Consider the following 22,870-nt stretch of genomic DNA (forward strand, 5'->3'; position numbering starts at 1 on the left):
TTACACTTGTTTGATGATCTGAAACGTTTAAATGGGAATAATATGCAAAAAGATCAGAAATCAGGAAGGGGCAAATACTTTTTTTGTGTGTTGCTGTGATATCATAGCAGCTATCGATTTGGTTTGATTTTATAAAGTATTATGTTATAGCCTCATAATCTAGCATCATGACAGCCCATATTTAAGTAGGCAAGACTCTGAGCACCATATATGAATGTGTCTGAATGATTCCATCAGGGCAAATTACATAGAAGCCATCAGTGTGTGTGAGAAAGGCTGATTGTGACATGTAGTGTTTAAGACCATTTACCACATCTTGAAGATTTTTGCCAGCCTGTGAAGGTTGCTCTTAACAAAAGGTTACAGATATCCCAATGAAATCCAGCTGAAGTGTAACATTTTGCTGATTTAAGGACAATCAGGGCAGCAAAACAGTGCTCTTTTGTGGAGAGCCAGCTCCCAGCACATCTAAAATTAGAGGCAAGGTCGTTCATTAGTCTCAGTGGAAGGCGGCAGGTGACTTTGGTACTTCCTAGGCAATACTGCAATGTTAGAGAAACACTTTTTTCCCAGGCTGAAGTAATAATTTTCTCTTCCTGAATCTATTCTACCAGAGCCAAAAAGACAAACCTCAGCTGTCCTGGTCAAACATTTACAAAGAGACTTAGCAAACCTTTGTAGCCTCTTTCACGTGAATTTAAGGATAATATAAGGGTGATAAAGAGGTAAGAGTTTGCTGAAACAAGGCCGTGTTAATTCTGAGATAAAAGCCAGGACAAGATGGAGGGGCGTAGGAAGAAAGGTGGCTTCTGAGACAGAGACAGTGAGTGGGAGAGACGGAGACAAAGACACTGTGGGGATGGGAGAGACGCTGAGTTTTTACTGGCAGAGGATATGAGAGATTTTTTTTGTCCCACATGTCCACCTACACTAACACTTGTGCTGTGATGATGATGGGAGATTTGATGGAAGTTATGAAGTCTAGAGTAGTTTTTTTCACCAGTATCCCGATATGCACTCTGGTTATGATTAGATAATATACAATCAGCTCAAACTGGAGCTTTATTTTATTTTCTTCCTACTTTAAAAGCAGCCAAACTCCCTGTCTGGATTAAGGAGTTCAAGGCCGTGCAAATCAAGTTTATAGTGATCAAACAGCTTCAGTGTGGTACAAAATTAGAGAAAAAAGGTCAAAATGAATCCAACAATAGTCTATTATGTGTTTTGTGATATGAAAAAAGCAAACGCATGAAAGAAAATTGACTCGTATCTTGAATATAAGGCCTTTTTTGAGCTGGCTTTGACTTAAAAGGCAGGTTAAGGACAGGAGATTTCTGTCACACACCCACGCTCCAAGGTTGTCTGGAAAATAGTGAGTGTGAAACCTGAAGGAGAAACATTTTAACCTTCTTTGAAAAACCTGCTCATTCCTGCCCTTGAGCGAGGATCCCACATATTTCTGGAGTCTCTAAATTATCAGATCGGGAAGCCGGGATTATCTGTGAGACAGGATGTTCCTGGTGCAGAAAATGTTCAGGAGGTAGAAGACTTCTCGCTCCCCTCCTTCCTCTCGACATGCAGCAGCATCGACTTCATCCTCTCCCGTTCTATCTATAGAAAATCCTCCGACTGATTTCAACGGTGAACCAGCGGGAGGGAATCCATAGTAGCCCAGCCAGCACAACCATATCTGACAGCACACATCCTCCACACTTTACTTATGTAACACAACACATGCTTTCACATGTATGCATGCAGAGGAACATGCATGCAAACACCTGTGTGCATTTAAAACCTGCTTTCACTCAGATTTAAGGTGCTGAGGGAACCTTGTTTTTCTCTATTTTCACATAAAAATATCCTCAATGGGCTCTTATTTTTCATTCATTAAAATGTGACAAAAACAGACTGTGATGCACAATGAGAAATTGCATCAAATACCTGAGCATTTTTGGGAGAAAGACAGAGTTAGATACACTTGTTCCAGGGATACCTGGGCACAAACAAACAAACAGCACGCAGACAGAGGTTACCTGGCCTCTGCCACAGTGCAGCAGTAGCTGCCACTTCGCCGCGAGCTCCTTCCCACCCGCAGCTCCTCTTGAGACTTCCTTCGGTTAAAGTAGTCTGTGAGTTTCCCAAAACTTGCCATTTTTTCACCTTCTTTTTCTTCTGATCCACTAAAGACAAAAAAAAATCTTCACTGCTTCTGCTCTGGAAATCTCCTTGGCATACGACCTCCTTACTTGTCTTCTACCTGGAATCAGAGGAACATTTCAGCCACAGGTCCCACTCTCCTTCTTTCCTCATCATCCTCCTCTTATACACGGCAGCAATTAGGAGAAGAAGGAGCCGAAACCCAGCGCTCTGCCTTTTTCCAGCCTGCAATCCCTCTTCTCCTCTTTCGATCGATTGTGAGTGATGAGCGCACAGTGCATCCGCTGACTCTCAAAATAGTAACGTTTGTAACTGCCTACCAGTCGACACGGCAGGAGTGCCCCCCATGCAGGAGGAGCGAGAGAGAGAGAGAGAGAGAGAGAGAGAGAGAGAGAGAGAGAGGTGGTGGCTGAGCGTCGGTCTTCTTCTGTGCTGCTGGTGGGAGAATTTGAGCTGCAATGATGCTCAAATCCAAGCCCACCCCTTGCTTTTTCTCCCTCTGTGTGTCTCACTGTTTTTTTTAGAGCCGTGCATGAATTCTTTCACACGATCACACGACTCCAAACAAGCGTGCACGCCTGATCAAAGCCCGAGAGCAGGTGGCAAACGATGAGCTTTGTCTGTGTATGCATCTTCATCTCCCCGCCTCACACAGACTTAAATTTAACCTGACCTGCACCTGCTCCCCTCACCAATAAATTCCCCTGCTTTTTCTCATGTGTTGTGTTGTTACGAGGAGATGTCTCTTTTAAACTCTAATTCATAAATAATGGGGAAAAAGCATGAGAGGAAGCAAGGAACCAAGGGAAGGAGAGGAGAGAAAAAAAGGGGATGTAAAGAGGGAGGGCTCGTATTGAGGAGCTCATTAGAGACTGAGTGTGTGTGAGAGAGAGTGTGTCCCTCCCACACATCCAGACATCACACACGCTGGCATCCCTGTCTATCCGCTGTCTCGTCTTCTCTGTTTTCATACAGAAAATCTTCTTTCTCCTTTTATCTTCTTTTACTGTCTTTTCTCTTTCACCCTCCATTCACCCCTCATCTACTTCAGGTTTCTGCTTCTCCTCCTTCTCCCCCACGCCTCCCACCCGCCCTTTCTCCCCCATTTTCACACTCTTACCCTTTTTCTTCCTCGTCTATTCAAAGAGCCAGCGGGAAGCTTCAGAATTATCTTACATGTGCGTCATACTGACCTGGAAAGATAAACACCAAAGTCAAAATGTGAAATGAAAGTACACCATGTAAGAAACAGATGCACTCACAAAAGAGCAATACTTTAAGGGCAAGATCTGACTTCCTTGCGTAACGTTAATGTGATGTGCAAAATCTTTATCAACATCACGAATAGGAGATTAAGATCAGTAGAGATAGACAAAAAAGCAGCAATCTGCCTGAATATACAGACAGCATTTTTAGCATGAGACGAATGGCACCCGTAAGTCTATGAGTCACAAAGGATGACATCTTTCCTGCTTAAATAGCACAATTGTGACACATTTGGCTGCATCACCACTGAGACTGCAGCAACAAACAGATATTTTAAGAGTAAAAGACATCACATTACAGAAAAATAATCTACACAACAAACACACCATTATATAATCAATTAACTGTACCCAGTAAGCACTTATCCTGATATCACTATTGATTTTTTAGCTGAAAGCTGGGCTGGATCAGGTCTTAATGTCTAAGACCTTTTTCATGTTCTATAGTTGTCAGTGAAGGTTCTTAGTCAATCAGTAAATAGACTTGATCCAAAAGACAGTTGGACTTGGCTTAAATTCTTGAAAGGATTCTTCAGATCTGAACTGAAGAAGAATCCAGGGTTTTTACTCAGATCTGCCACAGGTGAATAGAGTCAAGCACCTAACCACGCAGTCTTCATTTGCAAACATTTGTGTTAAAAAACAGTTTGTTCTGAAGAGCTTAGTGACTTCAAGTATGGTACTGTGATAAAGGCCGCTCCACAGTCCACAGTAAACAAGAAGTGATTTTTTTAAAACATTGGAAGCGTTTAGGAACAACAGCAACTCAGCGATGAAGCAGAAGACCATGTAAATCACAATCAATGACTGCTAAGGTGCACGGTGCAAAAAAGTCGCCAACGCTCTGCGGAAACCACACCTGAAGAGTTCTGAACTTCCACTGGCATTAATGTAAGCACACACACTGTGTGGCGAAAGCTTTAGGGAATGGGTTTTTCTGATCAAGCAGCTGCATGCAAGCTTCACATCACCAATGCCCAGCATTGGATGGAGGGGTGCAAAACAGTGACTCAACTGGTGGGTTGGTACCAGTGTCAATTTTGGCAGCTATTTTTAATTTTAGTCATAGTTCTAGTCTTTAGATTAAATATCTTTTAGTTTCAGTTACATTTTAGTCATTTCTACCTTTTTAAATTTTAGTTAAGTTTTAGTCGACGTACTCAAAAACATTTTAGTCTAGTTTTCGTCCATAAAAAGCATTTATTTTCTTGCCTAAATGTGGTAACAAACCACGGTAGTGTGTTCAATGCATTCTGTTATTACCACAGTGGAGAAATATCATGGATTTTGAATGTCAACGAAACTATGTTACATTTTAGTCTAGTTTTAGTCATCTTGACAAAAACTAAACTTACTTCTAGTCAATTTTGGTCATCACAGATCTATTTTTGTTAGTCTTAGTCTATTTTTTGTCATGGAAAAAAGGCTGTGGATGAACATTTTTAGTCATAGCTTTTTAGCTGACCAAACTGACGCTGGTTGGTACCCAAAAGTGGGTTGCAGGGCTGCTTCCAGTGGGTTGTTAAGGTACTAGAAGAAACTGTGGCAAAAAGTACATTCTGTACAGAAGTCTTCAACTGAAATACATCCATAAGTTTTATTTTACTCTTTTTTCCATATAACCAGCACATTTTGTTCATTTTTCTTGACATCTAAACTTGTTAAACTTATTTTTCTGGGGTAAACAAAAACTTTTTTTCTCCAATGTTTTAATTTCTCAAAACCTGTAGAAGACAACCAAAATGTACACCTATCATGGGGAATAAAATAAAATACATATGAGTTTAGGGTTTCAATGATGATGTGCTGGCCCTGTTTTTTTTAGTCCAGTCCATTTTGTTAAAAATAAGATATACATACTTCAATATTCATTGTTGCAAATTTTAAGTTTTGAAAATTTGTGTCATGATTGTTTATTCAGAGGGTGGTGGTGTGTGCCCCACCAGTTGAGAACTACTGGTGTAAAGCACACACTGTGGAGCAGAAGAAACATTTTCTGTGGAGTGATGGATCACACTTCTCTGTTTGGTAGTCAGATAGGTGAGTCTGGGTTTGGTGGATGCCGCATTGTGATCAGTGTGAAGTTTGGTGGAGGAGGGACAATGCTATGGGGCTGTTTTCCAGGGTTTGGACCCTTAGCTCCAGTGAAGGACAGTCTTGATGCTTCAGTATATCATGACGTTTTGGACAGTGCTATGCTTCTAATTTTGTGGCAACAATTTGGGGAAGTCCCTTTTCTATTCCAACATGACTGTGCCCCAAAGCAAGGAGTACAAAGACATTGTTTTAGTTCAGTGTGGAAGAGCTTGACTGGTCTGCACAGATCCCTGACCTCAAACCCATCTAGTAACTTTGGGATGAACCAGAACAGAGACTGCCTTCTCGTCCAAGAACAGTGCCTGACCTAATAAATGCTCTACAGAATGAATCAGCACAAATTCCCACAAAAACACTCCCAAATCTTGTGAAAAGCCGCCCAAGAAGAGTGGAGGCTGTTATACCTGCAACTGTTATAACACCACATTAAAGTACATGTATTTGAATACAACGTCAGTACAGTCCCTGTTAGTGGAATAATCAGGGGGACAAATACTTTTGTACATATACTGTACATCTGAGAGAAAACAATGACATGATTGCCAGCTTCACATCCAATCAGACATAGATGCTGACAAAAGTAAACAGATAGTGTTGTAATCACCACATGAACAGGTTCATCATCAAGACTGTCATCATGCATGAATATTCTAATCAACATCATCATCATAAATATCATCATCTACATCATGTCACTAGGAGCATCAAGATCATCATGCTATGGTTAACCATTTACTGTGCAGTTACAGGCTCAAGTGTTTTCTGATGAAAAAAGATGACTGCACTTGCACAGCAACTTCATGAAAAACCCGCTTTGGACAAACAAAAATCTTTCTCAGAACAACTCAAGGACAAAAGCCAGACTGAAGTAAATTTGCTCAACTTACAAGCACAGTAGTGAATTAAACATTGAAATGGTGAATCTCAATCTACTGCTCATTAGTGGGGATGCTGAGCATCCACACTACTGATATTGGGTCACGATACGATAGTATCACAATATATCAGGATATCATGATATTGTGATATATTGCGATATTCTACAGTTAACTAAGAAAAATATAGAGATGATGTATATGTAAATCACACAATACGTTGGTGGTGTTGCTGCTATATTTCACGGCAGCAAGACAGAGCTTGCAAACGGCATTTCCTTTCTCTAACTCACTGTTTGTGCTCCCCATTTTAACTTTGAAGCCTAAATGCTTCCAAATGTCTGCTTTGAATTGTGCAGGTGTTGTTATTTTGTAAGCCATGTGGAGGTGTGGAAGTCATATTTTACTAACAACTCGGCTAAAATATGAGTTTTTACTTTTTACAAAAAAGTCGATATTAAGAGTTGAAGTATCGATATTGTATCCGATATCAAAGTATCGCAATATATTGCCGTATCGATATTTTTTCACAGCTCTAGTAATTACCGAGGCACAACACAGTCCAGTTCAATAAAAAGATGCACTAAACTCGGTATGTTTCTAAAGCTCTCAACAGTAAAGGGATTAAAATGTTGACAATGTACAGGTATGTTCGTGTGTATCCACCAAGCTGTGCTGTGATCCCACGCTGCACTCAGGGCTGTGTGAAAGGTGTGGGTAGTGCGAGTTCCTGTACTAAAGACTTCAGAGTACCAATCAGCCTCTCCCGTCTCGCTGCTTCTTGGTCAAAATTCTCACCATTCTGTGCCTCTCCATCATGATTTGCACTGCCCCTCCCCCTGACCGGCCATTGATCCAGGCAGCAGCAGCATGGCCTGACTTTAGTGAGCAGGGAGGGCATGGTAATATGGTAATATTTTGGGTCTAAGTCCTTGGGGAGACAGAGCTGAGATAGGGCAGACAGGGAATAACAAAAAGATGGATACAGACAATTTAGCTCCAGAGACGTCATTATTACTGCTCCAGAGCAGTAATAATGACTTTTAAATTTCCCGTATTCCTCAACTTCACAGACAATACGGTATTGTTCTGCCATAAATCAGCACTTTGAAAGCAGCAGGTGCATTTGCAAAAGAGGTTCTTTGGTTTTATGTCTGTTCATCCTCTGATGCTCAATTTCAATAAACTTCACTCTTTGCAGAACTCATGCAGCTTTAATGCATATATTGTGAATGCTTGAGCTGCACGATACCAATGTGACACTCTGCTTTGACCCAAAAATAGGCACTTAGGATGAACAGTTATTCAAATGATTGAAATACACATACGATAAAATGTGCATCAAAATGCAGTTTTTATTTAAATACAGTGCCACAGAGTTATTAAACACTGACATAATATTCAAATATCTTTGGTAAAGATCTCCACAAATAGCACACCATCATCATTCAAATATGTTTTGCTATTAGTATTATTAGTCAGATAATTGCAGTTAGATCATTTTCAAAACTCCCTTTCTTTTGTGGGAAAATATGAACCTTGAATTGATATACAGTGCTCTTGATCCGTATTCACCCCCTTGGATATTTTACCCTTTTGTTGATTTTTAAATCAATAACAGTCAATATAATTTGGCTTTTTGCACATCATCACAAGCACCCTCCCTACTGTGAAACATGGTAGTGGCAGCATCATGCTGTGGGGATGCTTCTCAGCCAGCCATGGAAGGCTTGTAAAGGTAGAGGGTAAAATGAAAGAGGAAAAATAGAGGAAAATCCTGGAGGACAATCTTATTCAGCCTGCAAGAGAACCATCGTTTGGAAGAAGATTCATTTTCCAGCAAGACAATGACCCGAAGCACACAGCAAAAGTTACACAGATATGGTTTAAAGATAATAAGGTCAATGTTCTACAGCAGTTGGTGTCAACTGGTGGACTGGGACCCAAACGTGGGTCCCAGAACTGTTTCCAATGGGTTGCAAATAGGTGTCTTGGCAAAAAGTTCATTGCATGAGGAAGCCCTTAGCTGGCATACATCCACATTGTTTATTTTACTTCACTTTACTGTCATAATCAGTCAAAATTGGGATTTTCTCAAGATTTCACATTATTTATTGCTTTGTTGCAAAGTTTGTTTTCCAAAGATAACAAGGTACTTCCTGTGTGTGTGAACTAGCCAAAATGTCCAAGCTTTCCATGGAAAAATAAGTAAAATATTTAGGCCCTCCTGTAACAATACACATTTACATTAATGTTTGGTCCAGTCTCTATTGTCCATAATGTTTTTTCCATCTAAGGTCTAAACATCAATATTTTCATTAATGTAAATAAATTTGAGCAGTTAAGAATGTTTAAAATTTGGGTCATAATTTCCATGCGGGGTTGGTGGGTGGGGGTGGCTCCTAATGATCCACCAGTTGAGAACCATTGTTCTGGCGTGGCTTAGTCAAAGTCAAGACCTCAGCCCAATTAAGAATTTGTGGCTGGACTTGAAAAGGGCTGTTCACATCTGATCCCCGTGCAGCCTGACTGGGTTTGAGCTAGGGCTAAACAATTTTGAAAAATAATTTAATTGCAATTTTTTTCCCCAATATTGCGGTTGTGATTTGATACGTGGTTATTCCTTAACTTTCTTTTATTCCTAAACAAGTGCTGAACAATTCTTTAAAAATATTGAATTCTGAAGGTTTTGACTAATATTGCAAATTGGATATGAATTGCTGCATTGATGGGTTTTTTGTCATACTCATTTAATAAGAAAAAAGTACAAAAATTAAGAAGGCTATTCCAAAAAAAAATGGCACCTGAATGATTTGTCACGCTTAATATCTCTGCTGCAAAAAAAGTTAAAAATGATATTTTGACACAAATTTCTGGTCAAAGAAATATTGCACCTTCTGCTATTTGAAAATTGCAGCAGGCCATATTGCGATTTAATCTAATTTCTACTGATTGCCCAGCCCTAGTTTGAGCAGTTTTGTAAAGACAAATGGAGAAAAACTGCAGTGTCCAGATGTGCAAGCCTGACAGAGACCCATCCACACAGACTCAGTGCTGTGATTGAAGCCAAAGGTACAGCCAGTAAAAACTGTCTTGAAGGGGGTGAATATTAATGCACTCACTTATTTTACATTACATAATTTTACTTAATTGACATCTGTTTTCACTTTGACATCAAGGAGGGTTTTTTTTGTAATTTTTTGGTCAAATACGGCAAATCATATTGACCATGACTGTTTTATAACGTCAATAAAAGGTTAAAATATCCAAAGGTGAATATTCTTATGGGCACTGAATGAGCTTGTCCATTTTCAAAAGCTTAGCAGATAGACCATATGAGGAAGAGGGCAAGCTAGAGAGAAAGAGTTTAGAGGATTGAGTGAAACACATTGGAAAAAAGTCAATCTTGACAACAAAAAAAAAAAGGATACAGCAGCAACAGAGTGCACCACAAGCCCTCTGAGGGAGACTTAGCACCACAGCCAGAAGAGCTGAGCTCAGACTATTGACAGCTCAGGCTGCTTTGTGCCTTTAGTCTGTATTTCCCTCTGAAATGCAGTTTTTTCTTTCACTGATGAATAAATCATAACCTTCTTTTTTTCCAGGGCTGCTTTAATTCAAACACAAAAATATCCCTATTTGTTAAAACATCCATCTAGGAACAGAACACCTGGCTTAAATAAGTTGCTTCATATGACCTGAAAATTAAATAAGTTCAAATGACAGAACTTACTGAATAATTCATGAAAATTTAGATTTTAACTCATTCAAATTATTCCTATTAAATCTGCGTATTTCATTCAGCTCTAAAGTCAGAGACATTTGATTTCCATTGGCCAATGTATTAAATACATACGGCCATGAGCTCTCAATGTCAGCCTGATGGATAAACCTCCTTATTTCCCTTTCTCTGCCAGCATGACTGTACATGACTCCTACTAAACAAGAACTACTTGTGCTGTCACCTAAAGAGGATGTTTAGCAGTTTTCAGCACTCAGCCATCACTCCAGTGGTGGGCTTCTGTCTACACTCATACACTATTATTTGTACCTCAACGTCAGTGTTGTGTAAAAGCCGCTCACTGCATTATTTCTGCACAGAGATGTCAGAGACATATATGACGTAGGCTGGACCTGGGGGCATCAACCAGCGAAGACGAACAGCACAAATACCTTTCAATCAAATTTCACACAGCCACATGTTATATGCTGGCAGCAACCTCCATTGTTGAAAAATGAAGCAAATGTGGAAGTGTAAAAAGACTGCAGTTCCTCAAGAGTCCAATTAAATCTGATACAAAACCAGGAAATCCCAATTTGACAGCAGGAATGAATATAACAGACAAAAAATGATTTAGGTGAAAATATATCTTGTCTTTATTGTAACATAATGTGCAGTGATTCATTTAAACTCATCTACTACTATCAAAATAAAGCTGAGACTTGTGCTAAATTAGAGCCACAGGGTGGCTCATTGGTGCTGTTTGCAGAGAGGAGTAAGGCCTAATGTGGCTTTTAATCAAGTTTTAGTTCCAATTTTGCTTTCTTGCAGATGATGTGGTTCTCTTGGCTCAATCCAATGTGGACCTCAGCAGGCAGGGTGGGGAATTTTGCAGCCAAGTGCATAGCAGTCTGGTCAGCACCTCTGGCCAAGGCAGTGGCCATGGATCACTGACAGAAAACGGTAGATTGCTCCAGCAGGGTGGGGAGTAGGGATGGGTACCTTTCACATTTGAACCGGTACTGATACCGATTCCTGGTACCTGTGAACCAGTTCCAGTACACGGTACCCATTTTCTGTTCTTTTGAGTGTGAATAATATGCAATAATAAATGTTATATGACCTCAAAACTTTCAATATCAAAACTCTATCAGACATCAGATAGATCAAAACAACATCGTACACCATTTGAAAAGTAACATCACAAGTGTTTTAAAAATTACTCCAACATGGAAAACCTAAACTACTATAACTACCCAGTGTTTTTTCTTTATATTGCATAAATTAAAACCCAGCCCCACTACTTCCTATCCCTCCAATTTGCCCTCTTGGAAAAATGTACGTTGGGATCCATGGAGGGATTAAAACAAATAAATAATAGAGAATGAAGTCAAAATAACTAACTAAATAAATAAAGGTATAGAATTTTACCAATTAAAGTATTACAAATGAAAGTAAACAAACTACTTCCTCTACCATGAACTACGTGTACTGCACATCTTCTTTCCTTATGCAGTTCTTTTTCCAACAAAACCCAGATGTCATCCTTCCCTGATAAGAGCAGAGTCTGCTCCTCACTCATCAATCAATCATGCGCCCGTCCAGGCAGAAGCATAAATGTCACACACAGGGTCTGTTACGTTATATTTGTGTTTAATGCAGAAAGTTAACAGATAGTGGCTGTGTCACTCCTTTAGAATCACTCTGAATCCATCCGTCCTGGCAGAGCGCTTCTTACGGCACCAGCTTCGCCAAGGTGGAGAGATGGAGAGCAACTTTTAGGACGCAGTCACAATAAGCAGTCCACACCTTAATCCAGTGTCTGTTAGGTGACTGACCAAACAAACGTATCCCTTCATCTACTATATTTCTGTGGTTGATATCCACATGATAAACGGGCAAATAATGGTGTTTAAAGTGAGGATTCAGTATGAGAGAGGGAGCGAGAAAGAGAGAGGGAAGGGGCGAACAGAGAGCCGATCTGAATCATCAATCATCACACTGCTTCCTCAGATTAGAAGTTTTGCAGTGGTAAACCTTGAATTTCATGTCACACTTATTGCAGCGTGATCTGCATCGTATTTTGAAAAGGTGGAGCGCTACCTTCGACCGCTTCTAATCAGCCACGCTTGTTTTGTTGATTCAGTCAGCTGCTACCAATGTCATTACTCACGTGTGTGCAATGCTGCATTTGCGTCCATCATGGAAAATTGACTACTCTTCCACTCTCTTGCAGTCACAAGGAAGGTACTGAAACATGGTACCGCTGGATTTTACGTGAATCGGGACTCAGGAGTACCGACAGAATTCGGTCGGTATTGAACTCGGTACCCATCCCTAGTGGGGAGTGAGGGTCTGCCCCAAGTGAAGGAGTTTAAGTGTATCAGGGTCTTCACAAGTGGGCGTCGAATGGGGAGCACTTGTATTTGTCTAAAAAGCTGTTATCAATCAAACTATCTTGACTTATAGCTCCTGATATCAGTATTAAGCATGCATGTAATCATAATCAACCTGTGACACTCTGCAGAATGATGATAAACATTCAGTGAATGTGCTAGTCTGCAGACACCTAAATGCATCCCTCCTCTCTGCAGCTCATTTGTAGAAAGTGAGCGACAGTTTAAAAAAAGCTTCCTCGTGTAATTACTGTGGAAGCGCTCAGCAGCCTTCCCCACTGAGATTAGTCAGACGGCACCATTCACAAGACTCCCAGGATCCCAGTTATTCACAGGAAAATGAACACCGTCATTTTGGAGCACACCGGAAGATTCTTTTATATCCTCATGGAATGATAAGCACCCTGTATAGATGCAGACACACACATGCACACACAGAGGCAGACTCACAGAGGATGAGCACCGCCACCGTCTTTATGAGTCATCTCATCAGTAAAGGACCCTGCATAGCAGCCGCAGGATAATCTCCGTTTCTCTCTGAGCAGATGAGTAAGTGTGTTTCTTGACATCTCAGCTTCCAAGAGCAAGTCATCATCTCTTTAAACTTTATTTTTCTCTTTTTTTATTTCTTATCTTTTGTCATTTTTTTCCCCTTTACTTTTGAGTTTCTTTTGTCTACTGTCAACCCTCAGTGCCTCTTTGATCATAATCCTTTTAAAAATCTGGCCTTTTTACATCTTTTTGGGGGGTGCATATTAAGTCTAAAACATAAAAGTAATCCAGATTGAGTAAAATGGGAAAACACAGTAGTTAAGTTCTGTGGCTACCTACAACTAGAGCAACCTGTTCTGTGCCTTAGCTGGAACAAATTTATTATAGTACCTGTTTGGCAATTTGAGATGGCAATGTCTCAGAGCTAAAAATTACATGTGATCCCTTACCTAATGATAAGACTGTGACAACCTAATTGCTGCCTTGAATGCTGAGACAAGTGTATGCTGAAATCAATCAAATCAAGGTGTCTGCAGGCCAGGTCCAACCCACCAACTCTCTGGCATCCATCAGGCATAGAAAAGCATGCACAGCTTCTGCTCCATACCAGCTGACCCTTCATATCCTCACTTTCCTGAGCATGTCAGCATTAGACACATGGTCTTTCCAACGATACCCAAAACCTCTCCGACCATCAGCCAGCATTCAGGCCTCACACAAGTATAGTAAGACCAGGCAGACCTTGGTCCAAAAGCCTTTGACTTTCACCTAAATGCTCAGATACCATAAGCGCCACACTGCCTGAGGTTAATCTCAGCCACACTGTCAGTGGATCAATGGATTACACTACCATGTAGGTGAACTGCTCCACAACTTCCATGCTCTCACCATCCACTGGTACAGATTCAATGGCAGCATCGAAGTTGTCCCCAAATGCCTGAACCTTCACTTTGGCCGAAGAGGCACACAGTCCCAGCAGTTCAGCGTCCTCACTCAGCAATGTAAGAGCCCCCGTGGGGAAATTGGTGATCTGGACATCACCAACACACCATAGTTAGCTGCACCTGTTACCCACCCCATAATCCAGCCCACACAGGCACTGAAGAGCATAGGCTTTAAGGCAGACAAAATGCCATGACTTTTGGTGTCAAAAGCAAAAAGACATAAGGGATTCCAGATCAAGACAAAGGACAAGTATTTATTTTGGAATATCTGAACAGTCATTGTCACAGTGTTGTGGTAGTACTCAGCAGGCTAACAAACATAGATTTATTCCTGGTTCATCAGTCATGATTTTTTATTTCCTCCAATATTACAGTGGCTCTGATAGTAATTTTCCTTGAGTTGCAGCCCACTAGTCAAGACTTCTTCTTTCAAAGCATTGTCTTTGTATGCAGTCCAGCTCAGGGGTTAAAATAAGGGATGTTCCTAGTCAATTAAGTATAACCTGACACAGCCTATGTGCAACTTTGTCCACATTTTGTTGATCAAAATAGTGCAAAACTGCACTTTTCCAATGGGATGCTATCAATTCTATTCCTTCAGCATTGTTTACATGCAGGTTAGAGAGCATTGTGGCTGCAAGGCAGTAACCATTAACTGAAGGTGTGGCGGTTTCTAGTGGGGAAGTCGTATTATAGTTCAGACAGAGCATTTAACTGAAATTGTGGGAGTGAATTCATAGAAAATGTAATGACTTAGTTAAATGTAATGACTACTTGTAATTCACAGGATTCCAAACTTGAAAATCAACTTCAAGACTTTTCAAGGCCTAAACTGAGAAAAATCATACCACTTTTTGCACGGCAAACAGTCAAAATAGAGATATGAGATTTGTTGGTACACCAGACCAGGACTGAATTTTTTTTTATTTAATGTACTGTAAAGCTATAACATGTCAAATGGTGTTGGGCAAAGAATATTTTTCTGGCCATAAATGCCCAAATTTGATGACTTGTGGCACATGTATTGCCTCTATTCGATCTATATGCATATATATATTTGGCTGCTCTGCAGTGAATGAAGTTAATTGTTACTCAGATGAGTAAATGGGACAGGTGCAGTTAAACGGTTAAATTCATTTATCAAATTAGCCGGCACAGTTCCTTGAAATCCTGGTCCATAATGCTCTTCTGAGCTGTAAGAAACCTCCTGCCACTAGGGCCGCTGCCTTCCTGTCTGAGTTTTCCCCTGGCACTTCACCAGACTTATTATGAGAAGCCTAGAAGTTAGCATGTGGTAAGAATAGCGCAGTATGACGTTTTTAACTAAACTTAAAACAAAAAGTAAGGCAATTTGTGTTTGGTACATTATTTCTTTGTTGTAACAATGCTTCTTGGTAATATATCTTATACCACTGGAAAGCCTGTTTATTACCCTTTTAAATGATGCCACATTTGTAAGGATCATGCATTTGTGGGATGAGCAGCAGAGCTGAGTATGTGGGTTGCGCCCATGAAAAATGTGCCAAATCTTCTCTGCCAATGCCAAACAGCTTATTTTACTGTTGCTATTGACTCTTGTTTTGAGCTTCTGGTACCCCCAGGTGTGGCCAATCAGGTGCCTGATTGGCCGCACCTGTGAGCATGGGCCCTGCTACAGTGGTCAGTAGATGTCTGCTTTAAGAATCGGCATGCCACGTTTGACTGATCTGGACAGGGCCTGTCGGTTGGGCAACTTCAAGCTGGTGTTCCGCAAAACCAAGTTGCGGCATTGTTTGAAGTGAACCCTAGTACCATCTCCAAACTGAAGGCCACGTTCCATATAACGGGGAATGTCAGAGACAGGCCGCAAAGTGGGCGCCCCAAGAAGACAACACCCCAAGAATACTGTTCTTTTTTTTTGTGTTTTTTTTCACCCTGTCAGCAAGAACTCTATCCTCCAAGATGACAACACTCGCCCCCATAGAGCGGGGTTTATCAGAGACTACCTCCAGAATTTGGGAGTGGAGAGGATGGAATGGCCTGCCAGCAGTCCTGACCTCAACCCCATTGAACACTTGTGGGATCAGCTTGGGTGTGCTGTTCGTGCCAGAGTGACCAACACAACCACGCTGGCAGACTTGTAACAAATGCTGGCTGTAAATCAGCTGTGCATCTTTTACTGAAGCAGCTGGCTCAGCACTCTTTTGTTCACAGCTGGAAAGAAATGATTTCATATTTAACATATTTTCAAACTAAAATTTTGGAATTGAGGCATTTTTGCTGTCGGTAACAACAAAACCCCCTAAACGCTATTTCCTAATAGCCTCTTGGCAGAATATCATCCAACTTAAAAATACAGCCAAACAGTGGCTGGTTTTTCAACAGTTTTCCATTTAACATCAGAGAGAATTTTTAGGAGCGATCAACATGCGTCTGTGGCTGCTTGTGTGTTTGTGTCTGGTACATTCAGTTTCCAGCTCATTGGTTGATCAGAGAGGAACAAACAACAGCTGGGTTCCGAATGATTCATATCCCCCACTGACCGATTCTGTATTAACACTGAGGAAATGTCTGTCCCAGTCATACCGCTCCACATTTACATACACTATTTTCATCCCTTTTGAGATAAGGTTAAAAATAATTCTTGACCTTAATCTCTGAGTAAGAACTCTTTTAGTCAGATTTTATTATGTGCATCAGATGCTTCACTGTCTGTAGTACTTGTTTCTCTGTGTAGCCATGTCTATGTTGTACATTCTTCAGGTCTAGAGCTGCTGCCACTGCCTGAAAATGATTCCTTAGTATTGTTTTCCTGTTTGTTGGGTGCAATTTCCTTGAATAAAGGACAATTTTGAGCACACAGAGCTATTTAATACAGACCTAAGAATACTACAGAGGAGAGTCGAAGTCAACTAGCTACAAAAAACTCAAAAGGTGCTCTAAAACTCTGACTTCAAAGTATATGTGGGCATCTTAGTCCGACCTAAAACATACTGTGTCAACATCTAGGTAGTGAATGCACACAGATGTATGAATATGTTTAAGTCAGAACCATACTGGTCTCAGGGTCCTGTGCATGCTCCTCACCAGGCTTTCACTCAAAAGTGAACACTACGAGGAGAAAGTGGGGAACAAAATAAGAAAAAGTTTTAACATTGGAAGTGTGAGAGTGAGGACCACGCATTTTTATACAAATGAGAAGACACTGTATGCACACATGATGTACATGAATGGAAAGTAGCAGTTTGACACTTATTAACTTGTTTGTTGATTAGGATGTTCAAACATTCTTCTTTAGAAATACTACTTGGTCTTGACCATATCTGCATACCTAAATGCATTGAGTTGCTGCCATGTGATTGGTTGATCAGCTAACTGTGTTTACAAGAAATTGAACGGGTGAACCTAAAGTTGCTGGTGAGTGTACAGTGCTGTAAAAAGTACTTGCCCCCTTTCTGATTCCTGATTTTTTTTGCATATTTATCACACTTAAATGTTTCGGATCATAAGAAAAATTTTATATTTCACAAAGACAACCCAAGCAAATACAAAATGCAGTGTCTAAATTATAATTTAATTTTTTAAAGGGGGAAAAATTCCAAACCTATCTGGCCCTATGTGAAAAATTAATTGCCCCCTGAACCTTATAACTGGTTGTGTCACCCTTGGCAGCAATAACTGAATAACTGATATCTGGTAAAGAGTCTTTTGCATCGCTGTGGAGGAATTTTGACCCACTCTTGTTCACAGAATAGTTTTAACTCAGCCATATTGGAGGGTTTTCTAGCATGGACTGCCTGTTTAAGGTCACACCACAGCATCTCGATTAGCTTGAGGGGGCGAACTGATGGCCGGACGATCGCCTTCAGGATTTTCTGGTAGACAGCAGAATTCATTGTTCCAACAATTACGGCAAGTGGTCCAGGTCCTGAAGCAGCAAAGCAGTCCCAGACTTCACACTGCCACCACCATGTTTGACTGTTGGCATGATGTTCTTTTTATCAAATGCGGTGTTATTTTTACGCCAGATGTAAGGGGCCACACACCTTCTAAAAAGTTCATCATCAAGATGCTTCTTGGCAAATGTGAGACGAGCATTTGTACTCTTTTTTATCAGTAGGAGTGTAACGGTACAGAAAAATTTCGGTTAAGTACGTACTTCGGATTTGAAGTCACGGTTCGGTACGTTTTCGGTACGGTAATTGAAGTGAAATAATAGGATTTATTTTTTTGGGGGGGGGGGTATTGTATTAAAAAAATAGACTGAACAAATTACATTTAAACTATTAATAATGCTGCAACCTCCTTCCAAAAGTTCTTCAATGATTAAAAATATTGATAAATAAACACATTTGAATTACAACGTGCTGTCAGAGACACACCTGCTGAATAATGTCAGAACTACTGCTGTTGTCTTTGTCAACTGTTGTATTTTACTGAGAAACAAAGTGTTCCTGAACAGGACACTTTCATCTGGGAATATTCAGGCTGTTGCTGTCGTTTGCTGTGGTTGTGTGGTTGCCAGGACAGTGTGACAGTGAGTTGTCCTCTGGTTTTCTGACTGTATGTGAGCTTTGTACTAGGCTTTCCGCCGATCTGATCAGCTATATCGGATCGGCTGATATTTTGCATTTTATGCAATTTGTGTGATTGGCTGTAATGTCTTAATTCGCCAATCCGATCAATGACGTCATTGTCGTGTTGAAACTTTTTGCAGATGCTCCCGTTGCATTGTTCTATGTGTCTCATTTACTCCGAAGAAGGTCCACAACACGGACACGTTTGTTTGAATCTGACAGCTATTTTTTTTTTTTTTTTTTTGCCCTGCCCGTAGCCCCACAGTCGGTGGTGTGGGACTTCTTCAAAGTGTCTGAGACAGATAAAACTCAAGCTATTTGCAATCTGTGCAACACTACAGTAACTCGTGGGGGAGCATCCGCGAAATGTTTCAACATGACAAATTTAATCAGGCACCTGGATAAGGAACACAAGGAGGAGCATGCCGAGATCAAGAAACGGAACATGGAAAAAGAAAAAAAAACACCGAAATAGATGCTAAAGCAAACTACTTTAGACAGTAAGGGACATTACTGCCCTTTATTTGCAGCAGAACTGTTAATTTAACGGAGCTGTGTATGAATGTTCTGAGGCATTATTACTAATACTACCCTTAATTTGCACTAGTGTGGCTTTTTATTTCATGGAGTTGTTATTACCTCCGCCAAGGAGGTTATGTGATCGGCAGGGTTTGTTAGTTGGTTAGTTAGCAACATAATTCAAAAAGTTACAGACAGGTTTTGATGAAATTTTCAGGAAATGTCAGAAATGGCATAAGGAGGAACTGATTAGATTTTAGGAGTGATCCAGATCACCGTCTGGATCCAGGATTTTTTTAAGGATTCTGTACTACTGGGAGATAGGGCTAATGGTGGAGGTCTGCGCTCTCCAGGTGCTTTTCTAGTATATATGAATGTTTTGAGGGGCAACATTACTGCCTGGCAAAAATGCTTGAGAATACTTTTGTTAATACTCGGTAAACAGTACATAAGTATATGCAGTAAATAAACAAGTTATTTAAATAGACATATTACTCCCTCATGTGATCGGATCGGTGATCGGTTTATTTAAACTCACTAATCGGTGATTGGTGATTGGCCCCAAAAATCCTGATTGTGTAAAGCCTGCGTTGTACCACATGTATCCGTTCGGTACACATCTGTACCGTACCAAGAGGCCCGTACCGAATTGGTACGGTATGAATACACGTACCTTTACACCCCTATTTGTCAGCAGTGGTTTTGGCCTTGGAACTCTCCCATGATGCCAATTATGCCCAGTGTCTTTCTTATGGTTGAGTCATGACCTCTGACCTTAACTGAGGCCAGTGAGGCTTCCAGTTCTTTGGATGTTGTTCTGGGTTTTATTGTGACCTCCTGGATGAGTTGCCGTTGCACTCTTGGAGTCATTTTGGTTGGCCAACCACTCCTGGGATGGTTCACCACTGTTCCCATTTTTCTCCATTTGTGGATAATGGCTCTGACTGTGGTTCACTGGAGTCCCAAAGCCTTGGAAATGGCTTTGTGACCTTTTCCAGAATGATGGATTTCAATCACTTTGTTTCTCATTTGTTCTTGAATTTCTTTGGATCATGGCATGATGCCTTTCTTTCTGAGATCTTGTAGCCTACTTCACTTTGTCTGACAGCTTCTATTTAAGTGATTTCTTGATTCAACAAATCTGGCGGTAATCAGGCCTGGGTGTGGCCAGTGAAATTGAACTCAGCTTTCCAAAAACTGTGGTTAATCACAGTTAACTCATGATTTAACAATGGGGGAGCAATTACTTTCTCACATAGGATAGGTTTACAATCCCCCCCCCCCCCCTTAAAAAATTAAATAATCATCCAGACACTGCATTTTGTATTTACTCAGGTTGTCTTTGTTAAATATAAAAATTGGTTTGACGATCCGAAACATTTAAGTGTGATAAATATGCAAAAAAAAAAAAAAAAAAAATCAGGAATCAGAAAGGGGGCAAATACTTTTTCATGGCACTGTATGTACCATGACATGGATGTGTGAAACAGTCTATCTGGCGTATCAGGTGAAGTCCACATGGAGTCAGACATACTTTGATCAATAACTGACCCTCACTTGGTGGTTTTGCATCGGAAAAGTTGGACCAGTAGACCAGATACATGTCCAAATCAAGCTGTAGCCTTGACTTAACTGTTCATGTAAAGGTCCTGTTATGTTTCATTAGCATATATGTACATAAAATATGTCATCACCATAAAAACAGCCACAAACAATTTGCTGAAATCCAAAGACATCAGTTGCTAACAACTGAAAGTACACTTCAAAAATCTTAAATCAGACACCTTAGAAATGTTGAAACATCAGGGAGGGCTGGGGTCCAGTTTCCACATAAACTATAGTTTTACTTTATATTCTGACAGTTTTTTGTAATTTATGAATTTCAGCTTCACCGAAAAGCCCTGAATATTTTTAAGGATCATTCTCTGCTCTTTGAGGAAACAGCCTCAGGGAGGAATTGTACGGCTTTGTATTTAATGTGTGAGGCTTAAAAGGGGAATAATCCCTGAGGCTGTTTAACCCTTGAGTGGTATCCTTTTGCATCTGTAGTACACACTTTGAGCTTAACATCTTATTTATCTTTATCATTTACAGTCTTTATAGTTAATTTCTACTGATTTTTATCAGTGTGACCTATTATACTTTGTCATACCTAGAAACCGTACCATGACTATATTAGCAAAGTTTCTAAAAACTTTTATTTTAACAGCAACAAAGCCACTCTTAGTCTACATTTACTTTAACCTTGTATTCTGAATAAAGCAGTGCTTTTAAAAAGGAAATAATGAGGACTGTTCTGCATTTTCACACACATGCATGCACCACAGCAGACATGAAAAATCTTTAAATTAATCCTCTTCCAACAGAAAAATGGAAATGCTCTGCCTGGAGGTTTAGGAACCAGTTACCTATTTATTTCTCCTTCTTTTCCATCCTGTCTGTGACACCGCCCCGCTCTTCCAGTCTGCATAATGTCAGTCAGGCATACTGCCATGCTATGAGAGCTGCAGCTCCTGAGGGCTGGACTGAATAAAAGATGAGGGAATGTAAGTACCGGCTGCTGACTTTGAACTTCTCTTTAACTCCCTTTACCTCCAAAGGCCTTTTGACCTCAAATTTCTTATGAATCATCGCTCCCAGGATGCATGGGGGAAAAACTCTCCAGTTAAAAGCTTACTCATGGTTGAATAATAGGAAATAAGAGACTAAGAAGGTCTGAAGAAGTGCATTTGAGTTCCTTCACCTCTGAAAGGTTCCTGCTCTCAGTAGTGGTTTTCCAGTTTAATCCCCAGTGATTAGAAAGCTAATCGATACGGTGTAGCTTACACAGAGTACTCTGCTCAGTTCACACCACCGTGTCAGCGAGCATCCGGTTGGTGCGTCTGCAGCTCTCACGTCTCTTTGAACCTCCGCTGGATTTCATACAATTCAGACTGTCAGCCTTTTGATGTTCCAGCCATTTACTGTAAATTTCATACTTACAGATGAACCTTTCTCACAAAGCAGGCCGTGCTTTCTCTTTCATTGTGTTTTTCTACCTTCGAGGCAGCCGCAGGATTACATTTATTTCGGCGCACGGGGAATAAACTCGCAATGATGATGAAAATCGTGTCATTCACCAAGTGTGTGTGGTAAAGTAGATGTTAATGAAACTTCAGCACTAAGCTTTGCTGGCTACAACGTTTTCAGAGCAGCAAAAATGCAAACAGTTCAATACTGTAGAGCTACGCTGGCTGGAAATTGCAAACATGGTACAATTTTAATTAGTGGAGTAGGAAAGCAAATTTAGAAACTATTAAGATTCAAATGGCTCAACAAACAAAAAAAACTAGCTGCAAAGTGAGAGAACATGCTGTAATATGCTGAATTAGATGCATGTTCATAAATGAACTGCAATGCTAATCAAAACCATACAAACCAAGAAAACTGCAAATGGGAAACTGCTGCAAATTTAGCCATCACATTTAGCATGCACTAAGCACCCTTCTAAGCTGAATTTATGTGAAATGTTTTAAGAGGAAAATAATAATTAACTGAAATTTGCAATGAGGTTAAGGAATACAGCAAGACGATTCCTCTTCACCCTCTTCAGGTCTCTGGAGGTGAGTAATTCCCAGCCTCCCTCTGTCTCATGTCCCATCTCAGCCTTGTCTTCATTTTCCTAGGGGATCTTGCTGAAGGCAGTGGAAACCTCCCAAATTTAGGTCGCAACCTCTTGAGAACCACTGGGCGAAATGATTGTCCCCCTCTAACCCTAACCCTAACCCTAACCCTGTAAACAAAGCAGGGATAAACGATGAAGGCAAAACACAGCAGAGAAGTTCATCTGTGTGTGAAAACATTGAGCT

At 40.5% G+C, this 22,870-nt stretch overlaps 1 protein-coding gene across 2 annotated transcripts in view; it reads right to left on the reverse strand.

Annotated features, from left to right (window-relative positions):
- Positions 1 to 22,870, reverse strand: part of LOC121527857 (ankyrin repeat and fibronectin type-III domain-containing protein 1) — a 253,335-nt gene that overhangs the window by 210,513 nt on the left and 19,952 nt on the right. Inside the window, exon 1 of one of the 2 annotated variants that reach the window (XM_041814871.1) lies at positions 2,034 to 2,125. The exons of the other annotated variant lie outside the window; for it this stretch is intronic. The gene's annotated coding sequence lies outside the window, so the exon portion shown is untranslated. Of the gene's footprint in view, positions 1 to 2,033; positions 2,126 to 22,870 lie in introns of those variants that run through there. 2 annotated transcript variants of the gene reach the window in all.

This window comes from Cheilinus undulatus, linkage group 20, assembly GCF_018320785.1.
Source record: "Cheilinus undulatus linkage group 20, ASM1832078v1, whole genome shotgun sequence".
Lineage (NCBI taxonomy): Eukaryota > Metazoa > Chordata > Actinopteri > Labriformes > Labridae > Cheilinus > Cheilinus undulatus.